Raw genomic sequence first — 17,596 nt, 5'->3', positions numbered from 1 at the left:
TTTGTCCTCTCATTATTAAAACTTAGTACTTTTCTTTTTTTTTTTTGGTATCTTGAGATTTTTTTCATTCTTTTTTTTCTTTTTGCTTCCTGTGTTTCTGGTACACCATTCCTGAATGTAATGATGTAGTCATTACACTCTTAGGACTATGATACTCCATACTGTGACAGCAGGCACCTTAGAATGAAGATTTGTAATGGTGTGGTAGATTCTTTCTTCCTTTTTGTACTTTTCCAACTGCCATTTTTATTTAGCTGGTTGTTGCCACTTTGCTATATATCAGATATTCTTATATATTCGATCTGTTTTTGGACTTGCTCTTCTTTTCCACTAATCTGTTTATTCCTGTGCCAATAATAAAAGTTTGCTATTTTGAATAAATTTTATTATCTGATAAGGCAACTCTCCTGTCACTAATACTTTTCAGAATTTCTTGACTTCTCTGTGATGTATACTCTTCCATAGGAATTTAAAAATAATTCTGTCTGGTCCCAAAAGAAAAGAAAAAGAAGTAGAATTGGGATTCATTTTGGAATTGTATAATTGCACACCTTACATGTAAACAGGAAAATTTTGTTAAATATTGACTTTCCATCCAGGAACATACACTTACCTGTAAATTGGATCAGATCTTGTTTTAAGTTTTCATTGAGATTTTATAGTATTAAGCAATAAGATTTCTTAATAAATTTAATTCTGTGTTGTAGCTTCTACTTTTATTGGGGTTATTTGTATTTTATTAGCATTATTTGTATTTTATTGGGGTTATTTGTATTTGCCTACTTATTTTTACCCTCCTTATCAAATTCTTTTATCTTGATAGTGTTTTTAAAAATTGAGTTGCTTTGAGTTTAAGTATAAAACACAATCTGAAAATACACTTGATCTTTCCTTTTCCTATATTACACTGTTACTTTTTTAAATTGAAGTATAGCTGATTTACAATGTTGTGTTAATGTCTGTTGTACAGCAAACTGATTGAGTTATATATATATATATATATATTCTTTTCCAATATCATTTATCAGAGGATATTGAATATAGTTGCCTGTGCTATACAGTAGGACCTTGTTGTTTCTTTATGCATCCTATATATACTAGTTTGCATATGTTAATCCCAAACTCTCAGTCCTTCCCTCCACCACCTCCCCTCTCCCTTGGCAACCAGAACTCTGTTCTCTATGTCTGAGAGTCTGTTTCTGTTTTGTAGATATGTTGATTTGTGTCGTATTTTAGATTCCACATGTTAAGTGATATCATATGGTATTTGTCTTTCTCTCTCTGACTTACTTCACTTAGTGTGATAATCTCTAGGTCCATCCATGTTGCTGCAAATGACATTATTTCTTTTTTATGGCTGAGTAATATTCCATTGTGTGTGTGTGTGTGTGTGTGTGTGTGTATACACACACACCACACCTTTTTTTTTTTTTTTACATCTTTATTGAAGTATAATTGCTTTACAATGGTGTGTACACCACATCTTCTTTATCCATTCATCTATTGATGGACATTTAGGTTGCTTCCATGTCCTGGCTATTTTAAATAGTGCTGCAATGAACATTGGGGTGCATATATCTTTTCTTTCTCTTAACATCTTTATTGGAGTATAATTGCATTACAATGTTGTATTAGTTTCTGCTTTATAACAAAGTGAATTAGCTATACATATACATATATCCCCATACCTCTTCCCTCTTGCATCTCCCTCTCTCCCACCCTCCCTATTCTACCCGTCTAGGTGGTCACAAAGCACTGAGCTGATCTCCCTGTGCTATGCAGCTGCTTCCCACTAGCTATCGATTTTACATTTTGTAGTATATATATGTCCATGCCACTCTCTTACTAAGTCCCAGCTTACCCTTCCTCCTCCCCATGTCCTCAAGTCCATTCTCTAGTAGGTCTGCGTCTTTATTCCCGTCTTGCCCCTAGGTTCTTCATGACCTTTTTATTTTTTTAGATTCCATATATATGTGTTAGCATGCAGTATATGTTTTTCTCTTTCTCACATAACTCTGTATGACAGACTCTGGATCCATTCACCTCACTACAAATAACTCAATTTCGTTTCTTTTTATGGCTGAGTAATATTCCATTGTATATATGTACCACATCTTCTTTTTTCCTTTACATCCTTATTGGAGTATAATTGCTTTACAATGGTGTGTTAGTTTCTGCTTTATAACAAAGTGAATCAGTTATATATATACATATGTTCCCATATCTCTTCCCTCTTGCGTCTCCCTCCCTCCCACCCTCCCTATCCCACCCCTCCAGGCGGTCACAAAGCACTGAGTTGATCTCCCTGTGCTATGCGGCTGCTTCCGACTAGCTATCTACCTTACGTTTGGTAGTGTATACATGTCCATGCCTCTCTCTCGCTTTGTCACAGCTTACCCTTCCCCCTCCCCATATCCTCAAGTCCATTCTCCAGTAGATCTGTGTCTTTTTTCCTGTCTTACCCCTACGTTCTTAATGACATTTTTTTCTTAAATTCCATATATATGTGTTAGCATACGGTATTTGTCTTTCTCTTTCTGACTTCACTCTGTATGACAGACTCTAGGTCTATCCACCTCATTACAAATAGCTCAATTTCGTTTCTTTTTATGGCTGAGTAATATTCCATTGTATATATGTGCCACATCTTTATCCATTCATCTGTCGGTGGACACTTAGGTTGCTTCCATGTCCTGGGTATTGCAAATAGAGCTGCAGTGAACATTGTGGTACATGACCCTTTTGGAATTATGGTTTTCTCAGGATATATACCCAGTAGTGGGATTACTGGGTCGTATGGTAGTTCTATTTGTAGTTTTTTAAGGAACCTCCATACTGTTCTCCACAGTGGCTATATCATTTTACATTCCCAGCAGCAGTGCAAGAGGGTTCCCTTTTCTCCACACCCCTCCAGCATTTATTGTTCGTAGATTTTTTGATGATGGCCATTCTGACTGGTGTGAGGTGATACCTCATTGTAGTTTTGATTTGCACTTCTCTACTGATTAGTGATGTTGAGCATTCTTTCATGTGTTTGTTGGCAATCTGTATATCTCCTTTGGAGAAATGTCTATTTAGGTCTTCTGCCCAGTTTTGGATTGGGTTTTTTGGTTTTTTGCTATTGAGCTGCATGAGCTGCTTGTAAATTTTGGAGATTAATCCTTTGTCAGTTGCTTCATTTGCAAATATTTTCTCCCATTCTGAGGGTTGTCTTTTCATCTTGTTTATGGTTTCCTTTGCTGTGGAAAAGCATTTAAGTTTCATTAGGTCCCATTTGTTTATTTGTGTTTTTATTTCCATTTCTCTAGGTGGTGGGTCAAAAAGGATCTTGCTGTGATTTATGTCATAGAGTGTTCTGCCTATGTTTTCCTCTAAGAGTTTGATAGTTTCTGGCCTTACATTTAGGTCGTTAATCCATTCTGAGTTTATTTTTGTGTATGCTCTTAGAGAGTGTTCTAATTTCATTCTTTTACATGTAGCTGACCACTTTTCCCCGCACCTCGTATTGAAGAGGCTGTCTTATCTCCATTTTATATTCTTGCCTCCTTTATCAAAAATATGGTGACCATATGTGTGTGGGTTTATCTCTGGGCTTTCTATCCTGTTTCATTGATCTATATTTCTGTTTTTGTGCCAGTACCATACTGGCTTGATTACTGTAGCTTTGTAGTATACTCTGAAGTCAGGGAGCCTGATTCCTCCAGCTCCGTTTTTCTTTCTCAAGATTGCTTTGACTATTCAGAGTCTTCTCTGTTTCCATACAAATTGTGAAATTTTTTGTTCTAGTTCTGTGAAAAATGCCAGTGGTAGTTTGATAGGGATTGCATTGAATCTGTAGATTGCTTTGGGTAGTAGAGTCATTTTCACAATGTTGATTCTTCCAATCCAAGAACATGGTATATCTCTCCATCTATTTGTATCATCTTTAATTTCTTTCATCAGTGTCTTATAGTTTTCTGCATACAGGTCTTTTGTCTCCTTAGGTAGGTTTATTCCTAGGTATTTTATTCTTTTTGTTGCAGTGGTAAATGGGAGTGTTTTCTTGATTTCACTTTCAGATTTTTTTATCATTAGTATATAGGAATGCCAGAGTTTTCTGTGCATTAATTTTGTATCCTGCTACTTTACCAAATTCATTGATTAGCTCTAGTAGTTTTCTGGTAGCATCTTTAGGATTCTCTATGTATAGTATCATGTCATCTGCAAACAGTGACAGCTTTACTTCTTCTTTTCCGATTTGGATTCCTTTTATTTCCTTTTCTTCTGATTGCTGTGGCTAAAACTTCCAAAACTATGTTGAATAAGAGTGGTGAGAGTGGGCAACCTTATTCTTGTTCCTGATCTTAGTGGAAATGGTTACAGTTTTTCACCATTGAGGATGATGTTGGCTGTGAGTTTGTCATATATGGCCTTTATTATGTTGAGGAAAGTTCCCTCTATGCCTACTTTCTGCAAGGTTTTTATTATAAATGGGTGTTGAATTTTGTCGAAAGCTTTCTCTGCATCTATTGAGATGATCATAAGGTTTTCATCTTCAATTTCTTAATATGGTGTATCACGTTGATTGATTTGCGTATATTGAAGAATCCTTGCATTCCTGGACTAAACCCCACTTGATCATGGTGTATGATCCTTTTAATATGCTGTTGGATTCTCTTTGCTAGTATTTTGTTGAGGATTTTTGCATCTATGTTCATCAGTGATATTGGCCTGTAGTTTTCTTTCTTTGTGACGTCTGTGTCTGGTTTGGTATCAGGGTGATGGTGGCCACATAGAATGAGTTTAGGAGTGTTCCTCCCTCTGCTATATTTTTAAGGAGTTTGAGAAGGATAGGTGTTAGTTTTTCTCTAAATGTTTGATAGAATTCACCTGTGAAGCCGTCTGGTCCTGGGCTTTTGTTGCAAGATTTTTAATCACAGTTTCACTTTCAGTGCTTGTGATTGGTCTGTTCATATTTTCTATTTCTTCCTGGTTCAGTCTCAGCAGGTTGTGCATTTCTAAGAATTTATCCATTTCTTCCAGGTTGTCCATTTTATGGGCATAGGGTTGCTTGTAGTAACTTCTCATGATTCTTTGTATTTCTGCAGTGTCAGTTGTATTTCTGCAGTTCTCCTTTTTCATTTCTAATTCTATTCATTTGAATCTTCTCCCTTTTTTTCTTGATTAGTCTGGCTCATGGTTTATCAATTTTGTTTATCTTCTCAAAGAACCAATTTATAGTTTTATTGATCTTTGCTATTGTTTCCTTCATTTCTTTTTCATTTATTTATGATGTGATCTTTATGATTTCTTTCCTTCTGCTAACTTTTGGGTTTTTTTGTTCTTCTTTTCTAATTGCTTTAGATGCAACGTTAGGTTTGTTATTTGAGATGTTTCCTGTTTCTTAAGGTAGGATTGTATTGCTATAAACTTCCCTCTTAGAACTGCTTTTGCTGCATCCCATAGGTTTTGAGTCGTTGTGTTTTCATTGTCATTTTTTTCTAGGTATTTTTTGATTTCCTCAGTGATCTCTTAGTTATTAAGTAGTGTATTGTTTAGCCTCCATGTGTTTGTATTTTTTACAAATTTTTTCCTGTAATGGATATCTAGTCTCATAGCGTTGTGGTCGGAAAAGATACTTGATACAATTTCAATTTTCTTAAGTTTACCAAGGCTTGATTTGTGACCCAAGATATGACCTATCATGGAAAGTGTTCCATGAGCACTTGAGAAGATAGTGTGTTCTGTTGTTTTTGGATGGAATGTCCTATAAATATCAATTAAGTCCATCTTGTTTAATGTATCATTTAAAGCTTGTGTTTCCTTATTTACTTTCATTTTGGATGATGTCCATTGGTGAAAGTGGGGTGTTAAAGTCCCCTACTGTAGTTGTGTTACTGTCCATTTCCCCTTTTATGGCTGTTAGCATTTGCCTTATGTACTGAGGTGCTCCGATGTTGGGTGTATAAATATTTACAATTGTTATATCTTCTTCTTGGATCGATCCCTTGATCATTATGTAGTGTCCTTCTTTGTCTCTTGTAATAGTTTTTATTTTAAAGTCTATTTTGTCTAATATGAGAATTGCTACTCCAGCTTTCTTTTGATTTCCATTTGCATGGAATATCTTTTTCCATCCGCTGACTTTCAGTCTGCATGTGTCCCTAGGTCTGAAGTGGGTTTCTTGTAGACAGCATATATACCGGTCTTGTTTTTGTATCCATTCAGCCAATCTATGTCTTTTGGTTGGACCATTTAGTCCATTTACATTTAAGGTAATTATTGATATATATGTTCCTATTACCATTTTCTTAATTGTTTTGGGTTTCTTATTGTAGGTCTTTTCCTTCTCTTGCGTTTCCTGCCTAGAGAAGTTCCTCTAGCATTTGTTGTAAAGCTGGTTTGGTGGTGCTGAATTCTCTTAGCTTTTGCTTGTCTGTAAAGGTTTTAATTTCTCCATCGAATCTGAATGAGATCCTTGCTGGGTAGAGTAATCTTGGTTGTAGTTTCTTCCCTTTCATCACTTTAAATATGTTCTGCCACTCCCTTCTGGCTTGCTGAGTTTCTGCTGAAAGATCACCTGTTAACCTATGGGGATTCCCTTGTATGTTATTTGTTGTTTTTCCCTTGCTGCTTTTAATTGTTTTTCTTTGTATTTAATTTTTGATGGCTTGATTAATATGTGTGTTGGTGTGTTTCTCCTTGGATTTATCCTGTATGGGACTCTGTGTGCTTCCTGGACTTGAGTAACTATTTCCTTTCCCATATTAGGGAAGTTTTCAACTATAATCTCTTCAAATATTTTCTCAGTCCCTTTTTCTCTTCTTCTTCTGCAACCCCTATAATTTGCATGTTGGTGTGTTTAATGTTGTCCCTGAGGTCTCTGAGACTGTCCTCAGTTCTTTTCGTTCTTTTTTCTTTATTCTGCTCTGCAGTAGTTATTTCCACTATTTTATCTTCCAGGTCACTTATCTGTTCTTCTGCCTCAGTTATTCTGCTATTGATTCTTTCTAGAGAATTTTGAATTTCATTTGTTGTGTTGCTCATCATTGTTTGCTCTTTAGTTCTTCTGGATCCATGTTCAATGTTTCATTCTGTTTCCAGGAGTTTGGATCATCTTTACTATCATTACTCTGAATTCTTTTTCAGGTAGACTGCCTATTTCCTCTTCATTTTTTTGGTCTGGTGGGTTTTTACCTTGCTCCTTCGTCTGCTTTGTGTTTCTCTGTCTTCTCATTTTGCTTAACTTACTGTGTTTGGGGTCTCCGTTTTGCAGGCTGCAGGTTCGTAGTTCCCATTGTTTTTGGTGTCTGTCCCCAGTGGCTAACGTTGGTTCAGTGGGTTGTGTAGGCTTCCTGGTGGAGGGGACAAGTGCCTGTGTTCTGGTGGATGAGGCTGCATCTTGTCTTTCTGGTGGGCAGGTCCACGTCTGGTGGTGTGTTTTGGGGTGTCTGTGACCTTATTATGATTTTAGGCAGGCTTTCTGCTAGTGGGTGGGGTTGTGTTCCTGTCTTGCCAGTTGTTTGGCATAAGGTGTCCATCACTGTACCTTGCTGGTCCTTGAGTGGAGCTGGGTCTATCGTTGAGATGGAGATCTCTGGGAGATTTTCACCATTTGATATTACATGGAGCTGGGAGGTCTCTGGTGGACCAATTTCCTGAACTCAGCTCTCCCACCTTAGAGGCACAGGCTTGACACCAGCCAGTGCACCAGGACCCTGTCATCCACATGGCTCAGAATAAAAGGGAGAGAAAAAAAAAAGAAAGAATAAATAAATAAAATAAAGTTATTAAAATAAAAAATAATTATTACAAATTAAAAAGTAATTTTAAAAAAGGAAGAAAGAAGAGAACCACCAAACCAAAAAACAAATCAACCAATGATAAGCGCTAAAAACTATACTAAAAAAAATGGACAGCCAGAACCCTAGGACAAGTGGTAAAAGCAAAGCTATACAGAGAAAATCACCCACAGAAGCCATACACATACACTCTCACAAAAAGAGAAGAAGGAAAAAAATATACATATCATTGCTTCCAAAGTCCACCACCTCAATTTGGGATGATTCGTTGTCTATTCAGGTATTCCACAGATGCAGGGTACATCAAGTTGATTGTGGAGATTTAATCTGCTGCTCCTGAGGCTGCTGGGAGAAATTTCCATTTCTCTTCTTTGTTCCCACACCTCCTGGGGTTCAGCTTTGGATTGGCCCCACCTCTGCATATAGGTCACCTGAGGACATCTGTTCCCACTCCGACAGGATGGGGTTAAAGTAGCAGCTTATTAGGGGGCTCTGGCTCACTCAGGCAGGGGGTAGGGAGGGGTACGGAATGCAGGGTGAGCCTGCGGCGGCAGAGGCCGGCGTGATGTTGCACCAGCCTGTGGCACGCCATATTTTCTCCCAGGGAAGTTGTCCCTGGATCCTGGGACCCTGGCAGTGGCGGGCTGCACAGGCTCCTGGGAGGCGAGGTGTGGAGAGTGACCTGTGCTCGCACACAGGCTTCTTGGTCGCTGCAGGAGCAGCCTTAGTGTCTCATGCGCATCTCTGGGGTCCTTGCTGATAGCCACGGCTTGCACCTATCTTTGTAGCTCGTTTAGACGGTGCTCTTAATCCCCTCTCCTCACTCACTGCAAAACAAAGAGGCAAGAAAAAGTCTCTTGCCTCTTCGGCAGTTGCATACTTTTTCCCGTACTCCCTCCCAGCTAGCTGTGGCACACTAGCCACCCCCCCAGGCTGTGTTCACGCAGCCAACCCCGGTCTTGTCCCTAGAATCTGACCTCGGAAGCCGGAGCCTCAGCTCCCAGCTCCCCCCTGCCCCGGCGGTTGAGCAGACAAGCCTCTTGGGCTGGTGAGTGCTGGTCAGCACCTCGGGAATCTCTCCCTCTCCGCTTTGCCCTCTGCACCCTGTTACTGCACTCTCCTCTGTGGCTCCGAAGCTTCTACCCCTCTCCGCCACCCGCCGTCTCCACCAGTGAAGGGCCTTCCTAGTGTGTGGAAACTTTTCCTCCTTCACAGCTCCCTCCCACTGGTGCAGGTCCCGTCCCTATTCTTTTGTCTCTGTTTTTTCTTTTGCCCTACCCAGGTACGTGGGGAGTTTCTTGCCTTTTGGGAGGTCTGAGGTCTCCTGCCAGCATTCAGTAGGTGTTCTGTAGGAGTTGTTCCACGTGTAGATGTATTTCTGATGTATTTGTAGGGAGGAAGGTGATCTCCACATCTTACTCTTCCACCATCTTGAAGGTCTTCCCAGGGTGCATATATCTTTTAGAATTATGGTTTTCTCCAGATATATGCCCAGGAGTGGGATTGCTGGATCATATGGTAGTTCTATTTTTGTTTTTTTAAGGAACCTCCATACTGTTCTCCATAGTGGCTGCACCACCAGTAGTGTAGGAGGGTTCCCTTTTCTCCACACCCTCTCCAGCATTTATTGTTTGTAGACTTTTTGATGATGGCCATTATGACCTGTGTAAGGTGACACCTCATTGTAGTTTTGATTTGCATTTCACTAATAATTAGCAATGCTGAGCATCTTTTCATGTGCCTGTTGGCCATTTGTATGTCTTCTTTGGAGAAATGTCTGTTTAGATCTGCCCATATTTTGATTGGGTTGTTTGGTTTTTGGTATAGGGCTGCATGAGCTGGTTGTGTATTTTGGAGATGAATCCCTTATCAGTAGCATCATTTGCAAATATTTTCTCCCATCCTGTGGGTGGTCTTTTCATTTTGTTTATGGTTTCCTTTGCTGTGCAAAAGTGTTTAGGTTAAATTACATCCCATTTGTTTATTTTAGTTTTTATTTTCATTACTCTAGGAGGTGGATCCAAAAAGATATTGCTACGATTTATGTCAAAGAGTGTTCTGCCTGTGTTTTCCTCTAAGAGTTTTACAGTATCCTGCTTTACATTTAGGTCTTTAATCCATTTTGAGGGGTTTTTTTTGGGTCGTGTTAGAGAATATTCGTATTTCGTTCTATTATGTATAGCTGTCCAGTTTTCCTAACACCACTTATTTAAGAGACTGTCTTTTCTCTGTTGTATATTCTTGCCTCCTTTGTCATAGATTAATTGACCATAGGTGTGTGGATATATTTCTGGGCTTTCTGTCCTGTTCCATTGATCTGTATTTCTGTTTTTGTGCCAGTACCGTACAATTTTGATTACTATATCTTTGTAGTATAGTTTGAAGTCAGGTAATCTGAATCCTCCAACTCAATTTTTCCTTCTCAGGATTGCTTTGGCTATTTGGGGTCTTTTGTATTTCTATACAGATTTCAAATTTTTTTGTTCTAGTTTTGTGAAAAATGCCACTGGTAATTTGATAGGGATTGCACTGAATCTGTAGATTACTTTAGGAAGTATAGTCATTTTGACAATATTAATTTTTCCAATCCGAGAACATGGTTTATTTTTCCATTTGTTTGAGTCATCTTTGATTTCTTTCATCAACATCTTATAGTTTTCAGAGGACAGGTCTTTTGCCTCCTTAGGTAGGTTTTTTCCTATGTATTTTATTCTTTTTGGTGTGATCATAAATGGGATTGTTTCCTTGATTTCTTTTTCTGATCTTTTGTTGTTAGTGTATAGGAATGCAAGAGATTTCTATGTTTTAATTTTGTATCCTGCAACTTTACTGAATTTATTGATGAGCTCTAGTAGTTTTCTGGTAGCCTCTTTAGGATTTTCTATGTATTGTATCACGTCATCTGCACACAGTGACAGTTTTACTTCTTCTTTTCCAATTTGGATTCCTTTTATTTCTTCTCTGATTGCCAAAACTATGGACTTCCAAAACTATGTTGAATAAAAGTGGTGAGAGTGGACATCCTTGTCTTGTTCCTGATCTTAGAGGAAATGTTTTCAGCTTTTTACTGTTGAGAGTGATGTTAGGTGTGGGTTTGTCATATATGGCCTTTATCACGTTGAGGTAGGTTCCCTCTCTTCCCATTTGCTGGAGTTTTTATCATAAATTCGTGTCATATTTTGTCAAAAGCTTTTCTTGCATCTATTGAGATGATCATATGGTTTTTATTCTTTAGTTTGTTAATGTGGTATATCACAATAATTGATTTGCATATGTTGAAGAATCCTTGCATCCATCGGATAAATCCCACTTGAACATGGTGTCTGATCCTTTTAAGGTATTGTTGGATTCAGTTTGCTAGTATTTTTGGAGGATTTTTGCATCTATGTTCATCAGTGATATTGGCCTGTAATCTTTTTTTGTGGTATCTTTATCTGGTTTTGCTATCAGGGTGATGATGGCCTCATAGAATGAGTTTGGGAGTGTTCCTTCCTCTGCAGTTTTTTGGAAGAGTTTCAGTTTCTAAATGTTTGATAGAATTAGCCTGTGAAGCCATCTGGTCCTGGACTTTTGTTTGTTGAAAGTTTTTTAATCACAGTTTCAATTTCAGTACTTGTGATTGGTCTGTTCATATTTTCTATTTCTTCCTGGTTCAGTCTTGGAAGGTTGTACCTTTCTATGATGTCCGTTTCTTCTAGGTTGTCCATTTTATTGGAATATAGTTGCTTGTAGTAGTCTCTTATGATCCTTTGTATTTATGTGGTATCCATTGTAACTTCTTTTTCATTTCTTATTTTATTGACTTGAGCCCTCTCCCTTCTTTTCTTGATGAGTCTTGCTAATGGTTTATCAATTTTGTTTATCTTCTCAAGGAACCAGCTTTTAGTTTCATTGATCTTCTCTATTGTTTTCTTCATCTCCATTTCATTTATTTCTGCTCTGATATTTATGATTTCTTTCCTTGTAACTTTTAGTTTTGTTTGTTCTTTGTCTAGTTGCTTTAGGTATAAGGTTAGGTTGCTTTTTGGAGATTTTTCTTGTTTCCTGAGGTAAGATTACTATAAACTTTCCTCTTAGAACTGTTTTTGCTGCATCCCATAGGTTTTGGATTGTCATGTTTTCATTGTCATTTCTCTTGGTATTCTTTGATTTCCTCTTTGATTTCTTCAGTGATCCATTGGTTGTTTAGTAACATATTGTTTAGCCTCCACGTGTTTGTGTTTTTTACAGTTTTTTTCTTGAAATTGATTTCTAATCTCGTAGTGTTGCTGTTTGAAAAGATGCTTGATATGATCTCAATTTTCTTAAATTTACTGAGAATTGATTTGTGGCTCATGATGTGATCTAGTCTGGAAAATTTTCCATGTGCACTTGAGAAGAAAGTGTATTCTGCTGCTTTTGGATGGAATGTTCTGTAAATACCAAGTCTGTTTGGTCTAATGTGTCATATAAGGCCTGTGTTTCCTTTTTGATTTTCTGTCTGGATGATCTGTCTGTTGATGAAAGTGGGGTGTTAAATGCCCCCACTATTATTGTGTTACTATTGATTTCTCCCTTTATGGCCGTTAGCGTTTGCCTTACGTATTGAGGTGCTCCTATGTTGGGTGCATACATATTTACAGTTGTTATATCTTCTCTTTTGATTGATCCCTTGATTGTTATATAGTGTCCTTCTTTGTCTCTTGTAATAATCTTTGTTTTAAAGTCTATTTTGTCTGATATGAGTATTGCTACTCCACTTTTCTTTTGATTTCCATTTGCGAATATCTGTTTCCATTCCCTCCCTTTCAGTCTGTATGTGTCTCTAGATCTGAAGTGGGTCTCTTGTAGACAGCATATATAGGGGTTTAGTTTTTGTATCCCTTCAGCCAGTCTATGTCTTTTGGTTGGAGCATTTAATCCACTTACATTTAAGGTAATTATTGATATGTATGTTCTTATTGCCATTTTGTTAATTGTTTAGGAATTGTTTTTGTAGGTCTGTTTTCTTCCCTTCCTCTTTTGCTCTCTTCTCTTGTGATTTGATGACTGTCTTTAGTGTTATGTTTGGATTGCTTTTTCTTTTTTGTGTGTGTATCTCTTGTGATTTGATGACTATCTTTAGTGTTATGTTTGGGTTGCTTTTTCTTTTTTGTGTTTGTATATATTGTAGATTTTTGGTTTGCGGTTCCCATGAGGTTTTGATGTAGGAGTCTATATATATATTTTTACACACAAGACTTTTTAAAAGTTGTTGGTCTCTTAATTTCAAATGCATTTCCAGTATCCTGCATTTGTACTGTCTTCTCATGATTGCTGGTTTTGATATCATATTTTTGTGTGGATGATTTCCTACCTTTACTTAATGTTTGTCTTTACTGGTGAGCTTTCCCATTCATAATTTTCTTGTTTCTAGTTGTAGGCCTTTTCTTTTCCACCTAGAGAACTTCCTTGAGGATTTGTTGTAGAGCTGGTTTGGTGGTGCTGAATTCTCTTAGCTTTTGCTTGTCTGTAAAGCTTTTCATTTCTCCATCAAATCTGAACGAGAGCCTTGATGGGTAGAGTATTCTTGGTTGAAGGTTCTTTCCTTTCATCACTTTAAGTATATCATGCCACCTTTCTTCTGGCCTGCAGAGTTTCTGCTGAAAAATCGGCTAGTAACCTTATGGGGATTTCCTTGTATGTTATTTGTTGCTTTCCCTTGTTCCTTTTAATATTTTGTCTTTAATTTTTGTCAGTTTGATTAATATGTGTCTTGCCGTGTTCCTCCTTGGGTTTGTCTTGTATGGGACTCTCTGCACTTCCTGGAGTTGAGTGAATGTTTCCTTTCTCATGTTAAAGAAGTTTTCCGCTATCATCTCTTCAGATATTTTGTCAGGTCCTTTCTCTCTCTCTTCTCCTTCTAGGACCCCTATAATGTGAATGCTGGTGTGTTTAACGTTGTCCCAGAGGTCCCTTAAACTGTCGTCACTTCTTTTCATTCTTTTTTCTTTATTCTGTTCCACGGCAGTGATTTCCACCGCTGTGTCTTCCAGCTCACTTATTTGTTCTTCTACCTCATTTATTCTGCTGTTGTTTCCTTCTAGTGTATTTTTTCATTTCAGTTATTGTATTATTCATCTCTGTTCTTTAAGTCCTCTATGTCTTTGTTAAACATTTCTTGTATCTTCTTGGTCTGTGCCTCCATTCTTTTTCTGAGATCTTGGACCACCTTTACTGTCATTACTCTGAATTCTTTTTCAGGTAGATTGACTATCTCTAATTCACTTAGTTGTTCTTCCGAGTTTTTATCTTGTTCCTTAGTTTAAAACATATTTCTCTGCCGTCTCATTTTGTCTAACTTACTGTGTTTGTGGTCTCCTTTCCACAGGCTGCAGGATTGTAGTTCCTCTTGCTTCTGGTGCCTGTCCCCTGGTGGATAAGGTTGGTCCAGTGGCTTGTGCAGGCTTCCTGGTGGGAGGGACTGGGGCTCTCCACTGGTTGGTGGAGCTGGGTCTTGTCCTTCTGGTGGGCAGGACCGTGTCAAGGGGTGTGTATAGAGGTGGCTGTGAGCTCAGTATGACTTCAGGCAGCCTGTCTGCTGATTGGTGGAGCTGTGTTCCACCCCTCCTGATTGTTTGGCTTAGGCGTTGCACCACTGGAGCCTGCAGGCTCTTGGGTGGGGCCAGGTCTCAGTACCAAAATGGTGACCTCCAGGAGAGCTCAGCCGACCAATATTCCTTGGAGCCTCCACCACCAGTGTCCTTGCCCCCACAGTGAGCCACATCCAACCCCCACCTCCCCAGTAGACCCTCCAAGATCCTCGTGTAGGTCTAGCTCTGGCTCCTATGGAGTCAGTAGTTTGTGCTGGGTTCTAGTGCACATGAAATCTTGTGTACACCCTCAAGAGTGGAATCTCTGTTTCCTCCAGTCCTGTGGAGCACCTGCACTCAAGTCCTGCTGGGCTTCAAAGCCAAATGCTCTGGGGGCTCCGCCTCCCAATGCCAGCCCCGCAGGCTGGGGAGCCTGACAAGGGGCTCAGAACTTACTGCTGTGGGAGTACCTCTGCCATATAATGATTTTCCAGTTTTGTGGGTTGCTCACCTAGTGACTATGAGATTTGATTATATTGCAAAAGCTCCTCCTACCATCTCATTGTAGCTGCTGCTTTGTCTTTGGATGTACCTTTTTTTGTAGGTTCCAGTCTTTTGTTGATGGTTGTTCAGCAGTTAGTTGTGGTTTTAGCGTTTTCATGAGAAGAGGTGAGCTCAAGTCCTTCCACTCCACCATCACGTCCAGAATCAAGGGGTGCTTTTGGTTTGGATGCTTGCTGCTTCTTTCCTAAGCGTGTGCTGGCCATTACCCCTTGATATGGGATGTTTAGGTGCGGTGGCCTGTGTGCATTCCCTGTACGGCGGGGCACAATTCGTGCCCACCTGTGGGACTCCCAGCAGTGGCAGTGGGCTGTGAGTGCCCAGAACAGCAGGGGCAAGTGCTTGCAGTCTGCTCGTGGGTCCCCTAACTGTGGCGGCGGCCCACGCACCCATGGAACAGCAGGGGCAGCAACTGGCGCCTGCTCCTGGGTCGCCTAGTGTCAGCAGCTGCCCTTGCACTCCCAGGACAGCAGGGGCAGTGCTTGGCACCCACTGCTGTGTCTCCCAGCAGTGGCGACGTCCCGGGGCAGCAGGGAAAGTGATTGGCGCCTGCTTGCAGGTTTCCCAATGGTGGAGGTGGCTGGCACACTCCCGGGACAGCTGGGGCAGCACTTGATGCCTGCTCACAGGTTGTTTAGCTGTGGCAATGGCCCATGCCCATCTCTGGAGCCCACAATGGCAGCAGTGGCTTGTGCCTGCACCTGAAGCTCGTGTAGGTGGCGTCCTGTTGCCTGAAAGCCCACACGCACAGAAAGAAGCTCCTATGGCAGTCCCGTACCTCTCCTCGTGTGCCCCCCAACAATGGTGCCTTGCCTCTCTGTCAGGTCCAGACCTCTTCCAAGTGTATCCTCAGCTGCCACACTCCAGCCTCTTCAGGCTGTCTCCCTGCAGCCAACCCTTGGTCCTCTCCCTGGGTCTGACCTCCAAAGCCAGAGCTTCAGCATCTAGCCCCTGTCCATACCAGCAGATGAGCATCTCAGGCTGGGGAACGTAGGGTGGTGGTACCAACCATCTGTGCAGGTCTCTGTCTGTTTTGCCTTCTGCAAACTGGTTGCTGCACTTTCCTCTGAGTCTCCAAAGCATCCCCTCTGTCCAGGCTGATCTCTCCACTGGTGAGGGGACTTCCCAGGGTGGGGGAACGTTTCCTTCTTCACAGCTCCCTCCCTGGGGCACAAGTCCCATCGTGATTCCTTTCTCTCTCTTTTTTTTTTCTTTTTTCTTTCATCCCACCTGTTTACGTTGAGGTTTTCTTGCCCTTTCGGAAGTCTGAGTTCTGCCAGCATTCAGTAGATGTTCTGTGTGAGTCGTTCCACTTGTAGATGTGTTTTTGATGTATTTGTGGCAGAAGGTAAGCTCCACGTCCTACTCCTCTGCCATCTTGATTCCTCCCTGATTATTTTTTTATTGTTTTTTCTAATCTCTATTTATTTCCTCTCTGATCTTTATTATCTCCTTCCTTCTGTTGACTTTAGGTTTTGTTTGTTCTTTTTCTAATTCTTTTAGGTGGTGGGTTAGGTTGTTTATTTGAGACTTTCCTTGTTTCTTAAAGAAGGCCTGTATCACTATGAACTTCCCTCTAAGAGCTGCTTTTGCTACATCCTATGTTATTTGTATGGTTGTGTTTTCATTGTCATTTACCTCAAAGTATTTTATTTTTTATTTTTGGCTGTGTCAGGTCTTAGTTGAGGCACGCGGGATCTTTATTTCAGCAAACGGGCTTCTCTCTAGTTGTGGCACGCGGTCTTCTCTCTAGTTGTGGCGTGTGGGTTTTCTCTCTGTAGTTATGACACTCAGGCTCCAAAGTGTGTGGGCTGTGTAGTTGTGGCACATAGGCTCTCTAGTTGAGGCCCGTGGGCTCAGTAGTTGTGGCACCCAGCTTAGTTGCCCCACAGCATTTGGGATCTTAGTTCCCTGACCAGGAGTTGAACCCACGTCCCCTGCATTGGAAGGCAGATTCTTTACCACTGGACCACTGGGGAAATGCATCAAAGTATTTTTTAATTTTTTTTTCATCATTGTCCCATTGGTTTTGTAGTAGCATGTGGTTTAGTCTCCATGTAATTATTTTTTCCCATTTCTTTTCTTGTGATTGTTTTCTAGTTTCATGCTGTTGTGGTCAGTAAAGATGCTTGAAATAATTTTTATACTCTTAAATTTGCTGAGGCTTGTTTTGTGGCCTAGTATGTGGTCAATCTTAAGAGAATGTTCCATGTGCACTTGAAAAGAATGTGTATTCTGCTTTTTTGGGGTGTAATGTCCTGAAAATATCAATTAAGTCTAACTGTTCTATTGTATTATTTAGGATCTCTGTTGCCTTATTGATTTTCTGTCTCAAAGATCTTTTCATTGATGTGAGTGGGGTGTTAAAGTCTCCTACTATTATTGTATTCCCATCAGTTTCTCCCTTTATGTCTGTTAGTGTTTGTTTTATGTATTTGGGTGCTATATTGGGTGCATATGTGTTGATAAGTGTAATAACCTCTCCTCGTATTGATCCTTTTATCATTATATGGTGTCTTTCTTCATCTTTCTTTATAGCCTTTGTTTTGAAGTCTGTTTTGCCTGATAAAAGAGTATTACGACCCCTGCTTTCTTGTCATTTCTGTTTGAATGAAATATCTTTTTCCATCTGCTCATTTTCAATCTATGTGTGTCCTTTGCTCTAAAGTGGGTCTCTTGTAGACAGCATATTTTAGGCCCTTG

The 17,596-nt window shown here is 39.8% G+C and overlaps 1 protein-coding gene across 3 annotated transcripts in view; it reads left to right on the top strand.

Annotated features, from left to right (window-relative positions):
- Window positions 1–17,596, top strand: part of EDEM3 (ER degradation enhancing alpha-mannosidase like protein 3) — a 92,672-nt gene that overhangs the window by 59,406 nt on the left and 15,670 nt on the right. The gene's annotated exons all lie outside the window — the stretch shown is intronic.

The sequence above is a fragment of the Grampus griseus genome (genome assembly GCF_964374135.1).
Source record: "Grampus griseus genome assembly, chromosome: 1".
NCBI classification, from domain to species: Eukaryota; Metazoa; Chordata; class Mammalia; order Artiodactyla; family Delphinidae; genus Grampus; species Grampus griseus.
Note: the sequence above shows the minus strand (reverse complement) of the source record. Positions and strands in the feature narration are given on the sequence as shown.